The sequence below is a fragment of the Ursus americanus genome, chromosome 33, assembly GCF_024610735.1.
Source record: "Ursus americanus isolate L20-20 chromosome 33, mUrsAme1.1.p, whole genome shotgun sequence".
In the NCBI taxonomy this organism is placed as follows: domain Eukaryota; kingdom Metazoa; phylum Chordata; class Mammalia; order Carnivora; family Ursidae; genus Ursus; species Ursus americanus.
The window spans coordinates 32,209,172-32,222,966 of NC_142159.1; the positions used below are offsets into that span (position 1 = coordinate 32,209,172).

Sequence of the window (13,795 nt, forward strand, 5' to 3'; positions counted from 1 at the left end):
GTCTCATTATACAATTAGAACACTATAATTTATTTAGCTTCCTTTCTTGCTTTCGATTCTGGGATGCTCAAAGATGTTTATTCTGAAATTGAAGTTTTATTTACTGATCTGTTGTTTCTCACAATATTATGTTTCTTATGTATGATGAGTGTGCTGGTGTGTCATATATTTTATTAAGCTTTTTTGTACTTTATTTGGGTGTGTATTTATACCTACTATATCTTCTGACAGACATCTGACAGCATTCTTTTTTTAAGACATCCGTTTTTTTAAAGCAGTTTCAGGTTTACAACAAAATTGAGAGGAAGGCACAGAGATTTTCCCATATATCCCCTGTGTGAGTGCACACACACACACACACACACACACACACACACACACACACACTCCTCCATTGCCTCCCCCATTACTGACCACTCACCAGAATGGTACATTGTTACCAAGGATGAGTGGACATTGACATCATCATAAGCACCCAAAGTCCACAGTTTACCTTAAAGTTCACTCTTGGAGTACATTCCATGGTTTTGGACAAATATGTAATGATCCAGCCATCCTTATAATAGCATACAGGGTATTCTCACTGCCCTAAAAATCCTGTGTCCTCTGTTAATCTTTCCTCCACCTCCACCCCTGGCAAGCGTTATTTTTTTTCCCCTGGGTCTCCTTAATACAGTTGGAAAAAGTAGACTCTCCAGGGCTGCCAATCACAGTGCCTTAGTAACAAACAAGGAAGCAGCACAGCGCCTGCAGGCCTCCCTAGCACCAAGAGCACATGCACAACGGTTGCAAGCTAACTGGCTGCAGGTGCACTCTCCCCAACGGCTTCCGGGCAGGAGCCAATAAGGCGCATGCTCAGGCACAGACTTCCCCGCCCCCCGCCTGGCGCCTGGCTCTGGAGTCCACTTTGGCGTGGGGAATGGCCTCCGGTCCTGCAGCGCCGAGCCGGGCTCCTGAGCCCCAAGTAAATCTCCAGGGAGAGACTCGGTCAGCCCAAGGTAGGGAGGCATGGCCAGCCACATCAACTCACTGTTTGAATTTTTAATCTTGCTGTTTGAACACTTTTAAGGTTTCCTTCTTGTCCCTGATATTCTCCTGCCGAATGTATCAAACCTAAGCGGTAAAGTTTGAATCTTGGGAAACATGGTGGAAATGCTTCTATGTGGGTCGTTTTTTACCTCTTACCCTGTATCAATCTTTTTATTGTCTCCATAGTTCTGCTCTTTCCAGAATGTCATAGTTGGAATCATACGGTTTGTAGCCTTTCCAGACTGGTTTATTCCACTTAGTAATAGCATTTAAGGTTCCTCCATGTTTTTTCATTGTTTGATAGCTCATTTCTTTCTCTTTTTTAAAGTTTTTATTTAAATTTCAGTTAACGTATAGTGTAATATTAGTTTCAGGTGTAGAATTTAGTGATTCAACACTTATTCAACACCTGGTGCTCATCACATGTCCTCCTTAATCCCCATCACCTATTTTATTTTTAAGGGAAATTCAATTCTTTGTTAGAACTCTTTAGATCAGTGTTTGCAAACATTTACCTGGGGACAGGGACTGAGAACTACCCACACCATTCTTTCCCCAGCTTCTGCCTGAAGAAGCGGGACTTAGATGAATAGAGTAGCAGCAAGGTCTTCCACTTTATCATTGCCTAGCTCCTGCTCCCGGGCCTGAAGTGCTTTTATGACCTGGTAACCGGGTCCTGGGTAGCGTTGGTGGACCTCTGGGTCGCTGCCTCCAGGGCTGCTGCAGGGTAGCTCCAGGTGGCCGCCTCGCCGGCTGTGCCGCAGGGGAGCTCCGGGTAGCCTCCTGGCGGGCTGCACAGGGGGGAGTTCCGGGTAGCCGCCTCCCGGGCTGTGCAGGGGGGAGCTCGGGGTAGCCTCCTGGCGGGCTGCACGGGGGGGGGGGGGGGGCGAGGGGGGGAGGGGGGAGGGAGGAGAGCTCCGGGTGGCCGCCTCGTGGGCTGCCCAGGGAGGAGCTCCGGGTTGCCGCCTTGTGGGCTTCGCCAGCGGTAAGCTCCGGGTAGCCTGCATCACGGGGTGGGAGGGGGTAGCTCCGGGAGGCCGCCTCGCGGGCAGCACGGGTGGGGGGGGGTAGCTCCGGGTTGCCGCCTCCGGGGCAGCGCTGAAGGGAGCCTCGCAGGGGGGGGGAACTCCTGGTGGCCGCCTTGCGGGCTTCGCTGGGGGGAGCTTAGGGTCGCCGACTTGCGGGCAGCGCCGGGGCAGGGGGAGCTCCGGGTAGCCTCCTGGCGGGTTGCGCCTGGGGGAGCTCCCGTTAGCCTCCTGGCAGGCTGCGGGGGGGGGGGGGGGGGGGGGGGAGGGAGCTCCGGGTGGCCGCCTCTTGGGCTGCGCTGGGGGTAGCTCCGGGTAGCCTCCTGGCAGGCTGTGAGGGGGGGGAGGGGGGGAGGGGGGAGAGCTCCGGGTGGCCGCCTCGTGGGCTGCGCCAGCGGTAAGCTTCGGGTAGCCTCCTGGCGGGCAGCACGGGGTGGGAGGGGGTAGCTCCGGGTAGCCTCCTGGTGGGCAGCGCAGGTGGGGGGGGTAGCCTCGGGTGGCCGCCTCTTGGGCAGCGCCAGGGGGGAGCTCTGGGTCGCCGCCTCCCCGACAGCGCTGAGGGGAGCCTCTAGGCAGCACCGGGGGGAACTCCGGGTCGCCTCTTCGCGGGCTTCGCTGGGGGGAGCTTCGGGTCGCAGCCTCGCAGGCAGCGCCGGGGCGGGGGGAGCTCCGGGTAGCCTCCTGGCAGGCTGCGCGCTCTGGGGGGGGGGAGGGGAGGGGGTAGAGCTCCGGGTGGCTGCCTCATGGGCTGCGCCAGCGGTAAGCTCCGGGTAGCCTCCTGGCGGGCAGCGTGGGGTGAGAGGGGGTAGCTCCGGGTGGCTGCCTCGCGGGCAGCGCGGGTGGGGGGGGGTAGCCCCGGGTGGCCGCCTCCCGGGCAGCGCTGAGGGGAGCCTCGCAGGCAGCACCGGGCGGAACTCCGGGTTGCCTCTTCGCGGGCTTCGCTGGGGGGAGCTTCGGGTCGCCGCCTCGCGGGCAGCGCTGGGGCGGGGGGAGCTCCGGGTAGCCTCCTGGAAGGCTGCGCGGGGGGAGGGGGGAGAGCTCCGGGTGGCCGCCTCGTGGGCTGCGCCGGCGGTAAGCTTCCAGTAGCCTCCTGGCGGGCAGCACGGGGTGGGAGGGGGGTAGCTCCGGGTAGCCTCCTGGCGGGCAGCGCGGGGTGGGAGGGGGGAGCTCCGGGTGGCCGCCTCGCGGGCAGCACTGAGGGGAGCCTCGCAGGCAGCACCGGGGGGAACTCCGGGTCGCCTCTTTGCGGGCTTCGCTGGGGGGAGCTTCCGGTCGCCGCCTCGCGGGCTTCGCTGGGGGGAGCTTCGGGTTGCCGCCTCGCGGGCTTCACTGGGGGGATTTTCGGGTCGCCGCCTCGCGGGCAGTGCCGGGGCGGGGGGGAGCTCCGGGTAGCCTCCTGGCAGGCTGCGCTGGGGGGGGGGTGGGGGGAGAGCTCCGGGTGGCCGCCTCGTTGGCAGTATCGGGGCTGGGGGAGCTCCGGGTAGCCTCCTGGAAAGCTGCGCGGGGGGAGGGTGGAGAGCTCCGGGTGGCCGCCTCGTGGGCTGCGCCGGCGGTAAGCTTCGGGTAGCCTCCTGGCGGGCAGCACGGGGTGGGAGGGCGTAGCTCCCGGTAGCCTCCTGGCGGGCAGCGCGGGGTGGGAGGGGGTAGCTCTGGGTGGCCGCCTCGCGGGCAGCGCGGGTGGGGGGGGTAGCCCTGGATGGCCGCCTCTCGGGCAGCGTCGGGGGAGCTCCGGGTGGCCGCCTCAGGGGCAGCGCTGAGGGGAGCCTCGTAGGCAGCACCGGGGGGGAACTCTGGGTCGCCGCCTCAGGGTCTTGGCTTCGCTGGGGGGAGCTCCGGGTGGCCGCCTTGGGGGAAGCGCCGGGGGCGAGCTCTGGGTCGCAGCCTCGCTGGCGGGGGGGGGGGGTGGGGGGGGTGGGGGGTGGGGTTGGGGAGCCTCGAGGGCAGCGCCGGGGGAGCTCTGGGTCGCAGGCTCCGGGGCAGCGCCGGGGCGGGGGAGCTCCAGGTAGCCTCCTGGCGGGCAGTGCAGGGTGGGAGGGTGTAGCTCCCGGTAGCTTCCTGGCAGGCAGGGGGTGGGGGGTAGCTCCCAGTGGCCGCCTTGCTGGCAGTGAGGGGGGGGGCTTACAGGTGGCTGCCTCACAGGCAGCCTTCAGGGGACCGCGGGGTCGCAGCCTCGCGGGCAGCCTCAGGGGACCACTGGGTGGATGCGTCCTGGGCAGGGACCTCCTCTGAGCTTTGTGCCCGGAGTTGGTGGTGATAGTCGGCTAAATTCATGATCGTCTTGGCTACATCTTTCTGGTAATAAGGCCGACCAAATTCAAGATATCAGCTTCGCCCTCAGGGTCCCACTGGTTAACATGAAGTAGGGTCTGTGATACACACTCCACATGCCGGATGTGCTCTCTTCCAGCATAAGATCGCTTCCACCAGCCAGCCTCGAGGTGAACTGCCTTCGGACTCTTCAGATACTCCGAGTGGAACCAGTAGGGCCGCTTGCTGAGGTTACGGAGCACGTGAATAGCGTCCCTTCTCGCTGCTCCCCCTGCACGAGCATCAGAAACCGCCTTTAAGAGAAGCAAACTGGTATGTGCGGAGACACACGTGCTTTCCCGTGGTTTTAATGGGACCAGTGTTCCTGAGGGGTTGGAATGACTCTTTCATGGAAAGCCTATATATATAGGACCTGGGAGCCTCCCAGTTTAGTAATATGATTTTGTTAGATCCGTGTTCACATTTATATTATTATGACCTTGTAAAAAGTATCTGTAGCTGCAGAGTTTGCTATAATTTCTTGCATAAAGTTTTGTTTTTCTTGATGTCCTTAATTGCTCTTTTGCTCAAATGCTTCTTTTTCTTTTAAAATGCTTATTTTTCTACCTCCTCCTTTATCTCCATACTCCCCAGCTGTGTAAATTTCTTCTCTGGACCTTCACGCACAGCAGGAACTTTATCATTTCATCTTGAGAGTACTGCTCCTTCAGTCTTGACTGCTCCAGTCTGGGTTAGCTGCTTTCAGGCCCACAGTCCTGTGGGTTACTATAGCCGTTCCTGGTCTTAGATCCTGGGCTCTCTGGATCCCGTGACTTCCCTTCTTTTGTGTGCGTGCACATTTGGTTTTGTTGTTGTTTGTGAAGTAGATTTTACAGTAGTAGCAAGAGAACCCAGGCAACGATTCCTGAGTTGCTCTGTGATCATCTCCAAGAGGACCCTTGTTTTTACTATAGTTCTCTTTCCCACTTTATTTCTGATTAGCTTCCAGGAAGCTGAGGATGAGGTAGCTGAATTCCAGGAGGGAAGCAGAAAATGAGAGACAGAGTTGTGGGCACAATTAGTTTAGGCTGAATGAAGAAATAGAGACTTGCAGGCTGGTAAGGAGACTGCAGCTTGAAGTGGAAGCTTTGAAGGCAGTGGTGGCAGTGGGTGCCGATGCCTAATGTGCTAGGTTTATCAAAATGAGAAATATACTTTTTCAGGTGGAACTGAAGAGCGGTCATCAACAGCAACAACAACAACAGAATAAGCGTCAAGTAAATTTTTGAAATAAAATGTTTTCTTTCACGGAACCAAGGGAAAGTGGTTTAGAGTTTAGAAGTTCACTTAGAAACTTCATAGCTGTCAGTTTTCTAGCTATAATGTTCCTATAATTTTCAAAGGCTGATTGTTTTGACAGAGTGCTTCCTTCTACAGGACTTTATTTTTTTATTTTTATTTTTTTTAATGTTTTTTATGACATTATGTTAGTCACCATACAGTACATCCCTGGTTTCTGATGCGAGGTTCGATGATTCATTAGTTGAGTATAACACCCAGTACACCATGCAATATGTGCCCTCCTTACTACCCATCACCAGTCTATCCCATTCCCCCACCCCCCTCCCCTCTGAGGCCCTCAAGTTTGTTTCTCTGAGTCCATAGTCTCCCATGCTTCACTCCCCCTTCTGATTACCCCCCTTTCTTTATCCCTTTCTTCCCCTACCCATCTTCCTAGTTCTTAATGTTCCATAGATAAAAGAAATCATATGATAATTGTCTTTCTCTGCTTGACTTATTTCACTTAGCATTATCTCCTCCAGTGCCGTCCATGTTGTAGCAAATGTTGAGAACTCGTTCTTTCTGATAGCTGAGTAATATTCCATTGTATATATGGACCACAGCTTCTTAATCAAGTCATCTGTTGAAGGGCATCTTTGTTCCTTCGGCGATTTAGCTATTGTGGATAATGCTGCTATGAACATTGGGGTGCATATGGCCCTTCTCTTCACTACGTCTGTATCTTTGGGGTAAAGACCCAGTAGTGCAATGGCTGGGTCATAGGGTAGCTCCATTTTTAACTTTTTAAGGGACCCCACACTGTTTTCCAGAGTGGCTGTACCAACTTGCATTCCCACCAACAATGTAGGAGGGATCCCCTTTCTCCACATCCTCTCCAGCAATTGCTGTTTCCTGCCTTGTTGATTTTTGCCATTCTAACTGGTGTAAGGTGGTATCTTAGTGTGGTTTCTATTTGAATTTCCCTGATGGCTAAGGATTTTGAACATTTTTTCATGTGTCTGTTAGCCATTTGTATGTCCTCATTAGAAAAGTGTCTGTTCATATCTTCTGCCCATTTTATGATTTGTTTATTTGTTTCTCTTGTATTGAGTTTGAGAAGTTCTTTGTAGATCTTGCATACCAGTCTTTTTTTTTTTTAATGATTTTTTATTATATTATGTTAGTCACCATACAGTACATCCCCGGTTTCCAATATAAAGTTCGATGATTCATTAGTTGCGTATAACACCCACTGCACCATGCAATACGTGCCCTCCTTACTACCCATCACCGGTCTATCCCATTCCCCCACCCCCCTCCCCTCTGAGGCCCTCAAGTTTGTTTTTATAGTCCATAGTCTCTCATGCTTCATTCCCCCTTCTGCTTACACCCCCTTTCTTTATCCCTTTCTTCCTTTACCGATCATCCTATTTCTTATGTTCCATAGATGAGAGAAATCATATGATAGTTGTCTTTCTCTGCTTGACTTATTTCATTTAGCATTATCTCCTCCAGTGCCGTCCATGTTGCAGCAAATGTTGAGAACTCGTTCTTTCTGATAGCTGAGTAATATTCTATTGTATATATGGACCACAACTTCTTAATCCAGTCATCTGTTGAAGGGCATCTCGGCTCCTTCCACGATTTAGCTATTGTGGACAATGCTGCTATGAACATTAGGGTGCATATGGCCCTTCTCTTCACTATGTCTGTATCTTTGGGGTAAATACCCAGTAGTGCAATGGCTGGGTCATAGGGTAGCTCAATTTTTTAATCATGACATTTGCTTACCATCCTATTGTTTCACTCATTACTTAGTAACACTAAATATAATTTTAAATTTAATGTGTTACAGGTTGAATTGTGTCCTCTCCAAAAGATATGTTCTCGTCCTAACCCCTGATGTCTCAGAATATAGCCTTATTTGGAGATGGGGTCTTTACAGAGGCAATCAAGTTAAAATGAGATCGTTAGGGCTGTCCCTAATCCAGTACGATGATGTCCTTTTAAAAAGGGAAAATTCAGACCTAGAGACAAACATGTGTAGGAAAAAGAAAAAATTAAGACCTAGGGAGAAAACAACTGTCTATAAGCCAAAAAGAAAGGCCTGGATCAATTCTTTCCCTCATGACATTCAGAAGGAACCAAACTTGCCAACATCTTTATCTTGACTTCTAGCCTCCAGAAATATGAGACAATTTCTGTTGGCTAACCCACTCAGTTTGCAGTAATCTGTTACAACAGCCTTAGGAAAGTAATACAAGTATATTCGTTCCAATTTTATATGAAAACTTTCCATTCTAAAATCCAGTATTTTATATTATCTTAATTTTTAATTCTTTAAAATCAGTTCATAATGATTAGTGGTTTAGTACTGTATAAACATTGTTTAAACATATTTATAGACATGAAATTTTTCCTTGCCTTTCTTCCATGATATTTGCCTTTACCTGTTATAATTCTTCCTCTCTGCCCATTTATTTCCTAAATCTTTTACTGACTTCTTTACTAAACAATTCATGTGAGAATTCCTGTCTTGTCCATCTCCTCTTTCCCTTAGGCCATCTTGTATATATATCAACTACGTCCGTATAGCTGTGTAGGTATATAGTTAAGTTATTAGTAGGTCACCTAGGCAACCCCAAATACTGACTCATCTAATGGCGTGACAGAGCAGCAGGGCCAAAGATTTCATCAAAATGTGAATGTACCCCGAGTGACTCAGTACCAGAAGCATATGAAGAATGGAGGAGAAATAAATTTTGAAATGTACATAACTGAAAATTCTTCTAATGTTCAATGAATAACATGCAATTAGAGAGTTTGGTTCTCAAGTAATAGAAGTTCTTTCTTTTTGGGTATATGCACAGATAAGCACACTATTTTTTAGTGGCAATTACACAAAATAGAATTTATCAGAATTCCTGTGTTTGTAGGGTACAAACCTGTGAAGTCAGTGAGTATGAAAGTAACAACTTGTGTGAAGGAAACTTGAGATTTTTCCCAAATTTGAAAACAATCCTTAAAGTTATATGATATTGCATTAACAAGTTATAATGCTAAAAATATTTTTTCAAACAACCAATGTTTAAAAAAAATCAACCATGCTAGTGGAAAAGTAGAATTTTCTTTTTATTATTTGTATAGAAAATTATACTGAGGCATCAAGGTGGCTTAGTTGGTTAAGTGTCTGATTTTTGATCTCAGCTCAGATCTTGATCTCAGGGTCATGAGTTCAAGGCTCGTGTTGTGCTCTAGCTGGGCTGGAGTCTAGAAGGAAGGGAGGGAGGGAAGGAGGAAGGAAAGAAGGAAGGAAAGGGAAGGGGAAGGGGAAAGGGAAAGGAAGGAAAAAGGGAAGGGAAGGAGGGAGGGAGGAGGGAAGGAAGGAAGGATGGAAGGAAGGAAGAAAAAGAAAGAAAGAAAGAAAGAAAGAAAGAAAGAAAGAAAGAAAGAAAGAAAGAAAGAAAGAAAATTATATCACCAAAGCACTGGAATTTGAAGAGGAGGTCAAAGAGTACCCAGCCAAAAATATCAGAAAAGAAGTGTTACAGAAGTACGTCAGAAATAAATAGCATAAAAATACGTTATTTCTCTGGACTTTGTGATGTTTAAGGTATTAGTTTTTTAAAATTTGTAATTTATTATTTCTTTTCTCATTCTAAGTAAATATCCCTGTCTGTATGTAATTCTGCATTTGTTTTTTTATTTTGTGAACTATATAATATCATCCTTTAAAAACCAAACTAAATGTATCCCAACTTAACTTTTCAAGCCAGATTTCAAATATGCCTTTTTCAACATCACCTGACATGAGGAGGGTAGAGTAGAAAAGGTCAGAGTTAAAAAAAGATAGTACTTTTACCATGGTTAAAATATCTTATTTTGTGAATTTCACACACACACAAAATCTGATTGTGTGAACCCATTGCTAGCAGCTCTCCCAGAGCTGTAGAAGGGGCTTGGACAATTGAAACTCCCCAGTAAATCTTCTTGTGCCCCCCACTGAGTATCAGCCCATCCTTTCTCCATAATTCCACGGCCATAGGTTCAGTCATTCATTGAATAAATTTCGGCAGGGCATTTAGTACATATGAGGCTCTGTTCTAGATGTGGGTGTAGAAACAGCGAATAACAATCCATGTTCCCACAGAGCTTTTTTGTCAGGTGGGGAGAGGGGAACAACCAATTAGCAAGTAAATACATAAATAACCAAGACTATTTTAGATAGTCATATAAGCAATGCAGGAAATAAAATAGGAATTGATAAAGATGACTGGGGTAATGAGCAACCTGAGATAGAACTAGAAGGTGATTCTAAGAAGAAAATATTCTGAGACATAATAATAAACATAAACCATTTCTATAAATATTTTAGGAGAAATAATTTTAGAGAGAGAGGGTGAGCACACATGTGAGTGGGGAGGAGGGGCCGAGGCAGAGGGCAAGAAAGAATCTCATGCTGACTCTCTGCTCAGCTGGGAGCCCTATGTGGGACTGGATCCCAGGATCCTGAGATCATGACCGGAGCTGAAATCTAGAGTCAGACACTCAACAGACTGAGCCACCCAGGCACCTTAGAAATTATTATTTTTTTAATAATTTGTTATTTATTTGAGAGAGAGAGAGCAAGCACGAGCAGCAGGGTGGAGAAACAGAGGGAAAAGAAGAAGCATGCTCCCCGCTGAGCAGGAAGCCTGACGTGGGGCTTGATCCCAGGACCTCAAATTCATGACCTGAGCTGAAGGCAGATACTTAACCGACTGAGCCACCCAGGTGCCCCTCAGAAATTATTTTAAGTAGAGTAAATAATAAATGCAAAAGCTCTGGGCAGAAAACTGTTGCATGTTCAAGGAATCTAAAGATGGTAGTGTTGGCTAGAGCAGGAAAGCAGAGAAAGGTAGGAAATGAGGAAGGGGTGAGAGCATGATGTTAGACTTTCAAGGCAGGACTGTTGGACTAATTGCAAAAGGCTATTCCTTCCTGAATGTTCCAAAGGCACTTCAGATTTAACATATTTAAAACCAAATTCGCCATCTTTCTTCCACCAGCATGTTCCTGCTTCTACGTTGCCCATCTCATTTAATGACATCATCTCCCCTCAGTTGCCCGACCTAAAAGAATCTCCTACTCTGCCCTGTAATTCTTCCCTGATTCCAAATCTAGTTTATTAACAAATCTTATTTGCTGATTCTCCCTCACAAATCTCTCTTGTCCTGCGCCCCTTTCCAGGTCACTGCTCCTGTTCCAGTTTACCCCTTCACCATCTCCCCTGCAGTTTCACCTCACTTCCCTCTTAGAGACCCACTGCTTTTCCTTTTATTTCCTTGAGTTAGTCTTTACACAGCAGCCGTCATGAGCTTTGCAAACAATGATCGGTCATGTCGCTCTGTTGTTAAAACACCTCCAAATGGTCCATCACCGCACAAATAAGAATGTCTACACCATTAGACATGGAATCCAAGATCCTTTAGGTCTGACTATTGCCTATGACTCCAGTCTCCATCACACAGATTAATTCTCCAACAAAACCAAACTACTTTCAATTTCCTTTATGTTCCCACCGCTTCAAACCTTTATTCTTTGCACATGTTGTTTTTGACATTTGGAACGACTATTCCCATTACGTCCCCTGCTGTGTCCCTGCAAAATTCACCCTGAAAAGCCTAGGTTTAGTGTCCATATTTTTTGGTAACACTTCTCTTGAAGCTTTCTCTCCCCACCACACACCACCACCAGGACTTGACCTCTCATTGCCTCTGTTTGTGCAGCTTTTTGCACATAGAATCATTTTAGAAGTCTGGTTTCCCCCTGTTGATACCCATTAGAATGATTTGATGCCTGTACTTCAAGCAATGTGATGAGGAGCCTACAGAGCTTGTCCCTGAACAGTACAGCTATCGATCACAAAAATAAAACGTTAGACCTATGGGGAATTTTTATCATTAAGGTGATCCCTTCATCATACAAATGAAGGAACCAATAACCAGAAAGGTTAAGCAGCCAACAGCACCCTAACTAGTTTTTTCTGGAGCCCATAGTAACTTCGTATCTCCTGCCCCCAGAGCTTTAGCCTCGGGCTTTGTGTGCCATTGGGGATTTCTCCCCTCCTCTCCCTTATTTACGTTCACGGATGTTATCTTCAATGGAAAGCTGATCGGTAGCTATGGATGCATTTACTTTATATTAAGCACTCTACCAACATTCGTGAAGGGATGAAATAAAAGGCTTGAGTTTGTAATGATCTAATTGATACTGTCAACGGAGTGAGACTAAGCTTAGGAAGCCTATTGCTTCATTCCTTAATTCTTTTGTCAAACATTCCCTAATCATCTTTAATATGCAAAATGCCACACTTTGTGTTGAGAATGAAAAGGCAAACAGAAAATGTGCTCTTTGCACACCAGAAAGTCACAGAGAAATAAAACACATGATCATAATACTAAAGCAAAGTTAGAAAAGCCATACTGAAAGTGTGAATAAATCAAGAAGTGCATGATTCTGGAAATCTCTTAGGAAAGAGTCACCGAGTTTTTTTAGAGAAGATTATATTTGAGCTATACATTCCTTCATTTATTCATTCATTATTATTCATTTATTTATTATTAACGAGCACTTAGCTTGTTAATAACAAATTTTTTAAGAAGACAAAACTAAAGGATGAATCATGAAATAACTGCTCAATCTGTGTTATTTTTAGGGGCAGCTTGACTTAATCTCATTGACAGTGCTGCTTTATTCATCACACCATGAAACTAGATTCAAGGAATCTTCAAGGAAAGCATCTGAATGCAGGCCCTGGCACTTCTGCAGAGCAAGTTTCTTCATTCCGAATCTGTGGAATAGACCAAAAACCCGAAGCATCTGGCAGGATATGTGGCAGCTGGAAAATCCCCTAACCACATATTTTAAAGCCCGTAAGATGCTTGTGGTTTAACACGTATATGTCGTTATTCTAACATTCACTAAAATAAAATGCAATTACACATTACTGAATACTATTGATTTTCTCTTAGGGTAATTTCGGCTGTTAATTCCCTCAAATAATATCTTAGAACTCACTTGTGTGCTAAATGGAAACCCAGAGAATAATTTACATTTTTCTTTTTAGTGAAGATATAAATGAATTAAAACTTTAGAAAAAATAACCCAAGGCCCTCAAGAACTGATTATCCCCCTTTCTTTAACCTGAATTCTCCTTTTATTAAGAAAGATTCACTATTCAGGGAACATTTTATCTTCATTCATAAAATGGAGTCTTTCATTTCTGGGGACTCATGACAAATGAACAAATGAAGGGACAGATGAAGACTCATTAAGGGACTTGTTTGAATTTAAATGGGGGAAAAGATTTCAAATAGGTAAATTAAATATGCAGATATATGTGCATATATGTATCTGCATATACATATACTTGCCTGTGGTTTTCTTCAGTAAGTTAATTTATAGCTTTTTTTTTTTTTTGCTTTAATGAATAGGAAATGGGTGTGTATATGAATGGGTTTCAATCTTTGCAGCAGTTCCACGATGTCTCCATTGCTTTTCACTTAAGAAAACATATCCAGCCTTTGCCCACCTAAATCAGGATATTTCCATTAGAAGAAGGAGGAGGAGGGGAAGAAGAAGGAGGAGGAAGAGGGGGAGGAGAACCACCTCGCCAGGTCCAGTGTGATGCCTTGTTTTACATTAGGTGTTATAGAAATCTGTACAAATGTGTGCAGCTGTTTCCCTTCAGTCAATGATAGTATTTATTCGGAGATCTCCTGCAATTTCATGGCCGATGACTCCTGTTGCCATAAACCATTCAGAGGGAAAGGAAAACCCAATGAGTAATCACTGTGCACTGAAAATGTCATTGTAAAAGTAAGGTGGCAGAGACAAGGCCTCTAGAGTTGAACTCTGAAGACCCAAACCAACTCTAATCAATCTGTTAGATTTTGTTACTCAAACTTGGTAGCATTTTTATGCTGCTTGAGCCATTTAATATTATTTTAAACAATGCCTTTACTTTAACATGAAATACTAATTAACCATTGTTAAGTCCATATTTTTTTTATCCCCTTTCCCTTCCATTGGCTATATAACAGTGATTATAGTTCTGTAAAATGCCTTGTTTTCTTCATTTTTATTAGAAAAACTAAATTAATAAACTTGAAACCTTTCATTAAAAGAAGTTCTTCAAAATTTAGTATCTTAATGTTCAAAATAAGTAACTA

General features: G+C 46.4%; 1 long non-coding RNA gene across 1 annotated transcript; it reads left to right on the plus strand.

Annotated features, from left to right (window-relative positions):
* The first annotated feature begins 807 nt into the window (after positions 1–807).
* On the plus strand, positions 808–13,042 carry LOC123780126 (uncharacterized). The gene is made up of 3 exons (XR_015722721.1): positions 808–998; positions 4,462–4,634; positions 12,280–13,042. It is a non-coding gene; the product is annotated as an uncharacterized LOC123780126 (long non-coding RNA).
* Positions 13,043–13,795: the final 753 nt, after the last annotated feature.